Genomic DNA, 13,159 nt, shown 5'->3' on the forward strand with positions numbered 1-13,159 from the left:
AATGTGCTAGTTTACGTGGTCATAAATTTTGCATATCTCCATCTTCATTTCTGGCTCTTCTTCCCTTTAAATCTGCTTCACATAAGCTTCATATGGGCCAGGTAACTAATGCATAACACCTCAATCATCTCTCGCACATGCTCCAACTCTCTAACTACCTCTAGCTTCCAAAAACATCAACTTTTGTAAAGAAAGTTTGATGGTTGTTTGTATTCCACATAAGAATATGAAATGAATAGCCTTGAAATTTTTCCTGCCACTCATTCTTTTCCAAAATCTAATATTATTTTTCAGCCATCTATAATGATTAAATACATCAACATAAACATAATTCCAACACATGCGAGCAACAATCACATTATAAAATCATAACATATATGTAAAACCTTCACTCTCCATTTGAAAGCAATGCAAGCATAGGTATGCAACATTCGCTCTTCCAAAGCCATCTATATGATTGAAACCATATCTTATTCATGTCATTGCCTCAACAACCTTGAGTCTTGTCTTGTTTTTTCTATCATGGAGTTTCTCCTTTTCTTTCATGGAGTCTTGCCTTTGTTGTCATGGAGTCTTGCCTTTGCCTTGCATCACAACAATTTAGCATCACAACAAATTCTTAAACATAGAAATCTCTGCAACAAACAATGTAAACTTTGAAACGAGAACTGATACGATTACTCGTTTCGTTGAGGTAGCAAAAAAGTCAAATGATTTTGAAAAGTGGTGATGCATAATACATATTCTTTTTTTAGCACAGTTTTTGACACTTTAAATCTTTTTATGTACATTAGTTTTTAGAATGTTAGTGATTTGCATGCTGATTTTAAAAAGTATTGATTCTACATTAGGCCCTTTTTTTAAAAGGCTTATTTTTTGACTTTAAATTTTCTAATGTTTTAAACGTGAATAATTATTTTCTAAATTTAACAATTTTTGAAGTGGTCTTTTTCTTCATATATATATATATATATATATATATATATATATATATATATATATATATTTTTTTTTTTTGCAGTGAGGTCTTTATTTTTTGCATAGTTAAAGAACAAGGTCGATATTTTAAAGTTATGATATTCTACATATTTATATATTGTTAATTAGTTTTTTAGTGCACATCAAATAAGTGTCTCTAATTATTATTTATTTTTAACAAGTGACACAAAAATAGACATTTTGAACATAAATATAACTAAAAAAGTACACATTTTGATAACTTTTGCTAGAAATGACATGTCAAAATCACAATTTTTATAGGAAAAATTTAACAAAAAATGGTTAAATAATATATTTTTTATGAATTTCATGTAAAAAATAATAATAATCACATTTTTTTTCAAAAAATAATTATTCACATAAAACTTAAAGCGAAAATCACCTAAGACAAATATTGAACATATAACAACATTAACTCAATACTTATTCTTCTCATAAAATGTCAAAGTCAAAACATCAAAAGTATAACTAATTAATAGTTACGCACAATGAGCTTGATTTCCAAGCATAACTTAAATTTAATCAACAATATAAAAAAATCCAAACCCTTCATCCTCTAGAGTTTCATCATTGTCTTCTTCCATAATCTTTTCTGCTTCATTTTTCTTATTTTCCTCTTTTGATGGATCTTTGATGTATGTGAATCTCCCAATGTATGCATTTCCAATCATTCCATCTAATGGTGGTTGAGTTTCCTTTGCCTTTTTTGCCACACGTGATTCATTAAAATCCCCTTTCCTCAACCCAATTTCTTGCATTGCATCTAGAAGAAATTGAAAAGCATTAATTCTTTGCTGAATAAATTTGCACTGTACTGGGTCTTTTTCAATGACAATGCAATTTCTACATTTTTGCAGGCAACATGTTAGTGTTGTACTTAATTATCAAGCACAAAAGAAATAATGAAGTATATTAGTATAATGACATATAAATTAAGAAATAAGATATTGAAATTCAATTCTATATAATAAAACTTACTTGAACCTAAAAATAAATCCAAAACCCAATCTCCTTCATTTGAACATAAGTCTATAAGATAGTTAATCAATGACTATGGTTTTTTATAAATTTTAACTATATCCTCTTTTGTTTCTTTATCTTTATATGTTAGTTTTTTCACAACATCATCATAAACCAATACTTTGCTATGACTCTTTCCATCTACCCGATTTAGAAGCATAGACTTATAGATATCATCTTTTGTCCAACTATCAATATGGATGAACTCACAATCATTTATAATTGGTTGATCTTCACGGTTAAGAAGATTTGAATTTTGCCTGCAACATGAAATAGTAAAATTTCAATTAACTTGTACATAAATGAATTTTTAACATTAATCAAACATACAATTTCAACGTCTTGCCATGTAAGATGCATTCTTGAGTTTGCTTTCCTCTTGAAGCTTGTCAATAACATTGTCAATTGTGTGTCTGAATTGAATGTCACAAATCTCCATAATGGTGATGATGTGACTTCTATAAATCCACAACCACTTTACTAAGAGCTTGATAAGTATAAGGGTCACTATCATAGTCAATGTTTGGGATATTCAAACCATGGGGAATATCTGCAATAACTAGGGAATAATCCCTTTTAGGTATGAGTTTAGAAATGTCTTCACAGTCACCTTGTATTACTTGATATTGAATAGTGTCAAAGCCATTCCAAATGAAATGAGTAAGAGTTGGATCAAGTTCAACATTCCTAAGACGCTGCTTTCTCAGTCTTTTGATCTTAATTTTTTCAATAAAGCTTCTGAAAATATTTGGTGCTCCATTTGCATCCTTCCTTATCTTTAATAAACTAAACAAATATATGTATAATTTATAAAATAAAAATAGTATAAATATTAATAAAAATGAGTGTATAAATCAACATACATTTTTAAATGCAAGATAAAATTCTTTTAGTGTTGATGTAGAACTTGAATCTGGGTAGTTGCATACAACATCATCCCAACTATCTTCATTCAACAATTTAACCATTTTTTCTTGTATTTTCATGTAGACTTTGTAACAGAATAGATAAAGTAAAAAAAGTTAATATAATGACATGTATAACAAATACTATCAAGAACAATATGTTATATTTAAAAGAAAATTATAATCTAGAAATAAGTAAAAATAATTCAACAAACTTACTTTTGAAATTCCTCACACATTTCGTCCAATGATAATTCCCCTGACTTCAAACGAGATAATATTGCTTTGACAAGTTTTTCATCCTTCACTCCTTGCAATGCTCTCCAAGGTGTGACAGTCATATCTTCTGAAAGTTGCTTCATTTTAGGACCTGATTTATTGTTGCTACATATTAATGGTTTAGACTTTTTGACCTTATGGTTTTTAATGCCAATATTCTCCCACATACTAAAAATATCATTAATCAATTCCCGTATCTCTTTCGTTCTAAATTCCAACTGGAAAATGTTATCAATACTTCTGAATATAGCAGAATGCATTTTACCTCCTTTTGAATTGATTTTTTCCTCAATTTGATAGCTTATTTCCATACAACATTTCTTTCGAAATTCTAGAGTAACATTTATCTTATCCCGATCACATTTTTCCTCAAATTCATTATGAATAAATCTAACCCTTTAGATCAAAGTCATAGACATCCTATACTCATTATCTATGTTATGATCCCGTGCCAATAACGTTTCTTCTGTATCTGATAAACCAACATAAATGATACATTTCATTGTTTCAAAACTTGGGTTATTGGGATATTCCTCATCAATTTCCTTTGAGATTTTATATAATGGTTCCCCCAAGCACATAATAATTGTATTCAAAACATTTTGACTTATCAAATGCTTCTTTGTTGGGAACTTGAACTAGATCAAGAAGAAGCACATAGTTAACTACCTGAGCATAGGGATTGTACCTCATAAATGTCTTCAAGTTGTGAACATGTAGTTGGTGTGGCTTTCTGATTTGATATTTAAATTGTCCTTCACTTGGCTTATATATTTGACTCACATTATGCTGAAATGTACGACCATCCTCATTTAAGTTTTTATTTTTCAAGTTATGTTGAATGGCATTTTGTTTTGTTTTAATAATGCCATCCTCTAAATCATCTCCCGGTGTAATGATTTCCCTGATTTCTTTTGAATTTTCACTAGGATCACTATTGGCCTTGACTATTTGAGAATGATCAACTTTCATTTTCTTTCTCCTCTTTTCTTCTAGATAAGTAACATTCTCATCATTAACTAGAACAGAGACATTCCTAGACATTTTTACTTTTGGTATTTTATGGCTCTTCTCCTTTCTAACATCAGTTCTAATCTCATCCTCAGTAATGGAAACATATTATTTAGCGTCAGTTTCAACTTTCTCATTTTGAAAAGTAACCTGTCTACCTTTGCTAGACTTATTCACTATAGACATTCTTTGTTGATCCTTTGGATGTAGTTTTGCAGCATTATGAATTACCATTTTTTGTTTGTTTTCCATATCTTCTTCTGACACTGAGTAGAAACTGCTGAAAACATTCATAATATCTTACTCTATGAAATGAATGCCTCCCAACATAATTGAAAGATTTTCAATAAAATTATGTTAAACAAAATATCATATTTCAATACAAACTAAGTTATAAAAATATAATGACACAGTTACAATAACATAAAACACATAGATATAAATAACAATACTTACCATATCTTGCGCAATCCCATTTATGATTTGTTTACACAACTTTGTAGATTCCTTTGTTGAGTCATAAATTGGCAATGATAACTGATATTTAATCTTGTCATGTGACTTGGGCAGTTTTGTAAGCACATAAACAAGTTCAGTGTCGGTATCAAACACATGTCTAGTACTTTTCCCAACACCTCATAAAGTCCACTATTGTTAGGGATATCAACATATAGATATATCTCAAGATGTTGTTCACCTTATCTATCTTTCACATACCATAAATTTTATGTATTCTTCACTTCTTTTGATTTCTTCTAGTATGAAATCGTCTTCTTATTGGTTGAGGTACTCGATCGATTTGTAGTTATTAGATCAATTTTGGTTCGTTCAATAGTGTTTTTTGAGAATCCACCTTTAATTTTAGCAGTCTTTGGTCTAGAAAGGTTCACATAAATATTCCCTGATGCCATTTTCCTGCAAAAAATATACACATATATATAAATTAGTAATTTACAAAAAAATAATTGCTTAAATAAACAAACAAAACAAAACAAAATCTAAAAATGATAAATAATCATAAATCATAAATAATAAATAATTTTGTAAAACATAACCTTATGAAAAAATAAAAAATAAAAAATAAAAATTTAAAAAAATGGCCCACCCCTCCTGCCCCACTCCCACTGCCCAACAGGCCTGTGGGGTTGGAGGCTCGATTCTCCACGACCTAATGGGCCTGTGGGGGTGGAGGCTCGATTTTGAGACTCGGGTCTCCACCACCATGGGCCTATTGGGTTGCGGGGGTGGGACGGGAGGGGGCTATGTGCCCCTCCCGCTCCACCCCCACAGCCCAACGGGTCCGTGGAGGTGGAGGCCCAATTCTCAAAATCGGGCCTCCACCCCCATGGGTCTAACAGGCCTCACCCTCACGGGTCCAACAGGCTTCCACCCCCACGGGCCCATTGGGCCATGGGGGAGGGGCGAGCGGGGGCTGCACGCAACCCCTCTCGCCCCACCCCCGTAGCCCAATGGGCTCGTGGGGCTGCGGGGGTGGGGCGAGAGGGGCTACTCTCAACCCCTTACCACCCCTCCCCCATGACCCAATGGGCCCTTGGTGGTGGAGACCCGTTGGACCTGTGGGGGTGGAGGACCAATTATAAGAATCCTCCCTCACACTTGGTCGGTTGGCCATGGGGGTGGGTGCCGCCAACGTATACGACCGGGCCCACCATGCCCATTGCAAACATAGTGGCCTTCTACCTGCCATCAGGTTGTCGGGTAAGCTTGACTAATCTAAATTTTTAATTTCTAAAAAAAATCCAAATTTCATTAATAAAATTTAAATATTATTTTACTGGAATATGTTTTTGGTTTGGCATTTTACACGAAGATAACAACCCAGCTGACACAACTACTAGTAAACCTATTGGAGTTTAAGACTTACACACAACAAAAGGGAAACTAACCTTTCAAATGTGATAATATTTCATTGAAGATGTTGTCGATAACAATGTAGTTGCTCCACAAAATCACTCTGAGTCTTTTAGCAAACTTCGAAAAGCCTTGATGTGATGTGAAGAATAGTGATAATGAAATTTATGATATAGTGGAAATTACGAAATTGTTTTACCGCACAGTTCATATGAGATTAATTTGTTTTTATAAAAAATTTAACATATAAATCTTGTTATGGCAATGTAGTAAATTATGATAAAGAGAACATTACGAAATTGTTTTACCGCATAGTGAATGTGGTATTAATTTTTTTTTATAAAAACTTAACATATAAATCGTGTTATGGCGATATAGCAATTTATTTTAAATGTGTGATAGAATATATAATAAAAATTAAAAGAAACATTCAATTGTCTAGTAGATTCTATATAGTTTAAGTAAAAAATTAACTTAGGTAAAAGATTTGGTTTACAATTTTAGTTTAAAATATTAATTTCATAAGAAAATTTTAGTTACATTTTTTCAATAGATTGTAGAAGAAAATTTTGGAGGGAAAATTTCGGCGAAAAAGTTTAGAGGGAAACTTTGGAGGGAAATTTTCATTCTTTAAGCTATATATTATCATTAGGAGAGAGTGCAGATGTATCATTCAAACTCTTCTGTTTGAAGGAAATGTATTCTTCTGATAGTGAAGTTTCGCTTTGTGAAGCATCAACATCTTCGTCGTGTAACAACTCTATTCATATTGATGAATATAACGAAAATTATTCCACTATGAATAGAAAGTCAAATATTCCACTTAGTCTTAATCCTAAGGACTATGAGAGCAGCACTGATAAAGGGCAGGATGAAGAATTTCAAATAAATAAAGAGTCATGGTTTCCACTTAGTCCTAATCCTATAGACTATGAGAGCAACAATGATGAAGAGAATGATGGATATTTTCAAATAAATAAAGAGTCGCGGTTTCCAATTAGTCCTAATCCTATGGACTATGAGAGAAACAATGATGAAGAATTTCAAATGAACAGAGAGTCACAGTGTCCACTTAGTCCTAATCTTATGGACTATGAGAGTAGTAGTGATGAAGAGCATGATGAATAATTTCAAATGAATAGAGAGTCACGATTTCCACTTAATCCTAATTCTATGGACTATGAGAGCAACAATGATCAAGATCATGATGAAGAATTTCGAATAAATAAAGAGTCACGGTTTCCACTTAGTCCTAATCCTATGGACTATGAGAGCAGCAGTGATGAAGAGCGTGCTGGAGAATTTAAAATGAATAGAGAGTCACTGTTTCCACTTAGTCCTAATCCTATGGACTATGACAGCAGCAGTGATGAAGGCCGGGATGAAGGATTTCCAATAAAAAGAGTCACATTTTCCACCTAGTCCTAATCCTAAGGACTATGAGAGCAGTAGTGACAAAGGGCATGATGAAGCACTTAGTCCTAATCCTAAAAACTATGACAATAACAGTGACAAAGGGTAGGATGAAGTACGTAGTCCTAATCTTAAGGACTATGAGAGCAACAATGACGATGGGCAGGATGAAGAATTTCTAGTAAGTAAAGAGTCACATTTTCCACGTAGTCCTAATCCTATGGACTATGAGAGTAGCACTGACAATGCACATCATGAAGAATATCCAATAAAAAATGAGTAAATTTTTCCATTTAGTCCTAATTCTAAGGACTATGAGGGTAGAACTGAACAAGGGCAAGATGAAGAATATCCTCCAAGTCAGTATTTCAAAAGCACAGATGACCATAGTGAGGATAATATTCCTCATAATGATAATGAAAATGCTTATATAGATGATGATCCAATGATGGAGATGTTTTCAGCAAGTACTGTATCGAGGAGTAGGAGCAAACCTTTTCGTATCAGTCCAAGATGTTCTAGTTATACAAGGGGTAGAGCAGAATATCTCACAAGAAGAAGTTCTATCAATGCTCTCATTTCAAGTGAATATTGTCAAAAAGATTGTTTGAAACATATGGATTTCAAGTTTGCATTGGAGAAAAGGAAGAGATATTTGTCAATGAATAAAAGCATGAAAAATTCATATTTAATGGGGTGCATGCAATCTACATTTTTAAGTTATGATTATCATATTAGGTCTTTATTTATCTGTAGAAAGGCTTTCAAAATGTTTCATTCAATGGGTAATTTTCGTCTGTCAAGAATCCAAGAAAATTTGGGAAAGGGTCCTATTAGCTCTGCTACATTCTCTAAAGCTGGAGGCCAACTTTGCCTATGGTCGCGCTCAAAGAAATGCTCGTGGTGGTCACCCTCACCTTCCCCTTTACCCCTCTTACCCTCCCCCGTCTTTACTTCGTGTGTTCTCACTCAAAACCTCAATTAAGCCCTTTCCTGTTATGGGCCTCAATACACATATGACTTGTAAATCCGCAACTATACCCTTACTTGCCTTTGTAATGCTTCCTTCCAACCCCAGCCATTGATCTCCGCATGTTTGGTCTAACGGCTCCCGTCGTAGAAACCTGCTCATTTGTTCTCCACCGTTGATCGACCTGATCTAACAGACTCTTCTTTTTCCGCCCGCACATTAAACATCATGCATGTTCCCCTCTATCCTTCCGTCTGTCACGTGATCGGGCGGCAGTCGCACCTCCCGCCGCCGAAACCTGCATGCGCGTTAACCTGCGGGGGCAGCGGTTTCGTCCACCCCGTGTCGTATTTTTATTTGATTGCACACCCTCATACGGAAACTGCCCGACGGCGAAAGCGGTGCGGGGAAAACCGCCCGCCTGTGAAACCGCCTTTCCTTGCCCGATATCATCCGCGCATCTTTTTCGTACGATGACCGTCGGATCCACCGTGCCCTGATCTGATGGTTCTCGTTTGTCTGCTTCCATGCCTTCCCGATATTCGTCCCCGAACTATTCCTCGCCGTTTATCTATTGGATCTAACAACTGTTCTCTGTTCCTATAGTTCTCTTCATTTATCCTGATCCTATACCCTCCCGATACTCCTTATTAGATAATCCCCAGCCTGCTCATGCTTCCGCCATGAAATCTTAACTCTGTTGACTGTCTTGAGCTCTCGAGGGACAAAAACGATCAACCACCCTGTACCTGCACAATTAATATCTCAGCAACCGCATTTCACAAGTAGCATGGCCGAGGAAGAAAAGTACAGGAAATAGCAATTAAAAGCATTTATCAAGCATGGAATTTCATCCATAATTCACTCCAGCTGCCCGAGAAGGACATCAGAATATTAGAAAAGATCAGATTTGTTCATTAAAACTAGCAGATCGTAGCAAAGGCCCATTTCAGAGAATTAATGTGGTTAGAGGTCAGCTATGACCCTCCACGCATAACCTAGCAAAATATCTTTGTAATAAACCTTTATATATATCGAGAAGACAGATTGTAATAGGGGTTGATGGTTGATGAATGTTATTTTGTTGTAAGCTTCAACTTCTGGACACTGTAACTACTATGATACCTGAAGCATCTGGTCTTCATTTTCAGCTAATGCAAGCTTCAACTTCTGGACACTGTAACTACTGTGATACCTGAAGCATCTGGTCTTCATTTTCAGCTAATGCAAGCTTCTTTTGCTGTTAATTGCTCACTTTCCACTTCTTCTTCTTTGTTCCAGGCTGTGCCTGTTATGCATTTATTCATGTGCTGTTGATGTTTAGCATTAGAGGGGTTGTCATCCCACCTATGTGTTAGAATTTAGCATGTATTATTGAATATGTATGCAGGTTTCTGTTGTTTTAATGCCAGAGAGCTGTCATCCTGTTTGTGTTTTAAGAAATAGATTTACAGACCTTTAACTGGTTGCAGCTAGCCATCATAGGGTCCTGTGCATCTGCTGGTGTGATCAGTATTCTCCATCATCACATTTTCCTTAAACTGTGAGTAATTGGTGGTCTAAAGCCTTGTAGTCTGGGGGTGTTCACCCATGTCTAGGGTTAAGCATAGTAGAAGTGGTTATCTGGCTTGAATATGCAGCATTTCTTTCATTCATCCACCATTTTCCAACATTTTTGTTGAGTTTGTAATGTTCTCGAGCATCTCTGAGATACAACCTAGGAGAGTTTCTTGGGGTGATAACATTAATTAGCGCTGTTTCCAGGGAGAGGAGAATTGAAGATCAGCTTTGGTGGGCTCGAGTATTGCAACAATAGTGCTGCAACTCCTGGGACTCCCTTATTTACTTTTATCAACTCGGTAGTTCGTAACAAACTTGGAAGCGACGGTGCTGTATGCACAAGTACTAGCTTTTGCCGCAGCTGTCACTGGATCAGCTGGCACAAGTCTGCTAGGAGCTTAAGCCAACTTCTATGAGCTCTGAGAAGAAGCTTTTAATGGTGATGGATGAAAGCTAACTCAAGGGAAGCTAGTCTACTTGCAGAGAGAAGCTGAAAGTGAAAAAGGAAGGAAAACCCTAGCAAACCCTAGTTCTACAGACTAACCCTACCGGTGCAAAGAAAAAGATGAAAGCAGCGGAAATGGATGCCATTGACTTCTAGAAATATAGAATGCTTGTGACTAAGCTACTCTTGCAGTGAAATCTAAAAAGGAATGTCTTTTTGTATTTTTGAGTAATCTTGTAGAATTATTATGCACGTGCTTGACTGTGTTGACTATGCAGAGGTTGATTGATGGAAGGAAATGGTGAGGGTGCTTGCAGGAGGTTGGGAAGGTGAGAAGAGGGCCTAAGGGGTCCCTAACACCCTTCCAGAGAGTTTCACAGTGATCGGATCTCGAAAAACTGCTCTCGTGATTTTCTACAGGAAGTTTGCAGGGGTTCTACAGGATGTTCCGAAAGGAGATTTTGGAGGGTTGATGGTGGAAGAAAGGTGGAGAAGTGGAAATAGAGGTTGGATGAGGGTGTGAAGAGGTTTAGAACATGGCAGGTGAAGCTGAGAAGTAATAAGGATGGTTGGATTTGTTCAAGGGTGGATAGAGAAATGTTGCACAAAAATACGGGAATTAGGTCAAAGTGAGGAAATGTGGCAAACGAAGGGCAAGAATCTGAGCTAGGGGATGGAACAGGTTGCGCTGATGGAGGGAGGGTAGGCAGGGAGGTTTCTTAGGTGTTCTGTGCACTACTTCTTGAAACTGACCAAGCAAAGCTCATGCAAACTAAGTATCTAGCTATTCTAACCTAATTTGACCTAGGAACTAGCAATCATTGATGAACAGAAATCCCTTGGTAGAAAATCATGTGAAACACTTATGAAAACCAAGCAAGAATGAACCTAAGCATGTGATCACATCTGGTATCAAATTTTACAAATGAGAAACTAACACTAGCAATTGCATGAAGAAGCAAGAACAATGTTTTTGTGGCAGCAGGGACACCATGGCCTCAGCTCATGGTCCCGAGGAGGGAGAGGTGAGATCCAAGGTTGCCTGATGGCCTTTTTCGAAGATCTTTTCTACTATCAACCTATCACATCACTCTGAAACATGAAAGATTTTTCAATCATCAAAACTATCCGAGATAACCAAGCAAGATTTTATTCTACTAACAGAAACTATTTTATGAAGGCAGTAAAGAAAAACATATAATAGTACATGGAGGAGGTCCTGGCACTTGGGTTGGGCCCAACCCCAAGAGCTACAGACTCCTAAAATAATCTCAGGACTGATGCAACATAAAGCTAGTTTCCATTACTCAAAAAACAACCATGTCCAAAATGTGTTACATCAGAAGCTCCAGAATGGGCTGAGAAACAAAGCAGCACTATAGTGCGAAATACAAATGTTCAACAAGTAACCTACGAAGGCTAGAAGCCTCCCTAATTATGCACTACGAGGACCTCCAGCAGTCCTCCTTAATTCAAGGGGCTTGGCTGCTCAAAACTACTGTACTCAACCACTTCATAAAAGCTGCTCGGCTGCCTTTGGAAATCGACTTTGGTGGGCTGCTGAACTCCGAGCTGATGGTGGAGAACTCGAGGAAGGGGTCATTTAGTGTAGGAGACACCCTTCCTACGAATCCTCACCTTTGTCCCCTCGTATTTGGCTGTCAAATGGTCCATAAATGCTTGACCTTGGTCCAAAAGTTGTCCAAAAATCTGCAGCAAACACGTATTAGCCTTCATGGTCTAGTGACTATGCTCATTCATTCAATTAACATAAACATACTTCAAAAGCATACATAAACTATGAAAAATGGTGGATAAATGGAGAACAATAGGCAAAATGAGCCCAATAAGTTACCCATTTTTGGGGCTCATCATCATCCCCCTGCTAAATGGGTTGCTCATCCTCTGAGCAACTAATCTAGCTCATCATCCTTGATAGCTTTGACTGCCTCTCTCACGTCCCAGGCCTCCGAGGTGATGTCTTCTTCCTGGTCATGAAATCCTGCTTTTCTTTCCACTTCCTCCCACTACCTATTTTCTTCTTCTTCCTTAACTCCTTCCAGCAATCCTAGAAGCAAGGGAGGACTGAACTTTAGGCCAATCCAATTGGCCTGCAGATTTTGCATTGACTGTTTATAGAGGGGTACCCTTGCCAAGGCCTCCCTCATCCTGGTTGGAGAGTGGTATTCTCTTATCTTCAAAATGTGGGGCAGTGTGTTCCTCCTCCTTGTGCAAGCATGAAGGCAATTATCCCCCAACAGTCTTTCCATGTCCTCAAAGTTGGCAATAGCTTGAGCTTGTCGTTCAATGTAATCTGGTAAATCCTGAGGGTTGTTGGCCAGGTGCTGATGGGCATGTATTAAAGCTGATGTATCTTTTGGTTCTGCCCTGATCATGAGTGGTTCACTCAGCTCCCTGTTCATAATATCCCGAATCTCTGCTGCCCTCTTTTCCTCATGATTTAGCCAGGAGGCCATAGCCATAAGTTGCACGTCTCCCAATGTGGCATTGGGGTCCCAAAGAGTCATGTTTGGAAGGGACAAGTTGTGTAAATAGAATTCAGATAACTTAGCCTTATCCTCTGTTGAGCTGCTGTCACACAAGGTCATGAATTGATGGTAGCTTTGAAATGGAGTGGTGCCCCTTTGGGCCAAGGTGTTAATCTAGAACTGCAACCATTGATCT

The sequence above is a fragment of the Pinus tabuliformis genome, chromosome 1_2, assembly GCF_031772625.1.
Source record: "Pinus tabuliformis cultivar Carrire ecotype Pingquan chromosome 1_2, CPIR1, whole genome shotgun sequence".
Taxonomy (NCBI): Eukaryota; Viridiplantae; Streptophyta; class Pinopsida; order Pinales; family Pinaceae; genus Pinus; species Pinus tabuliformis.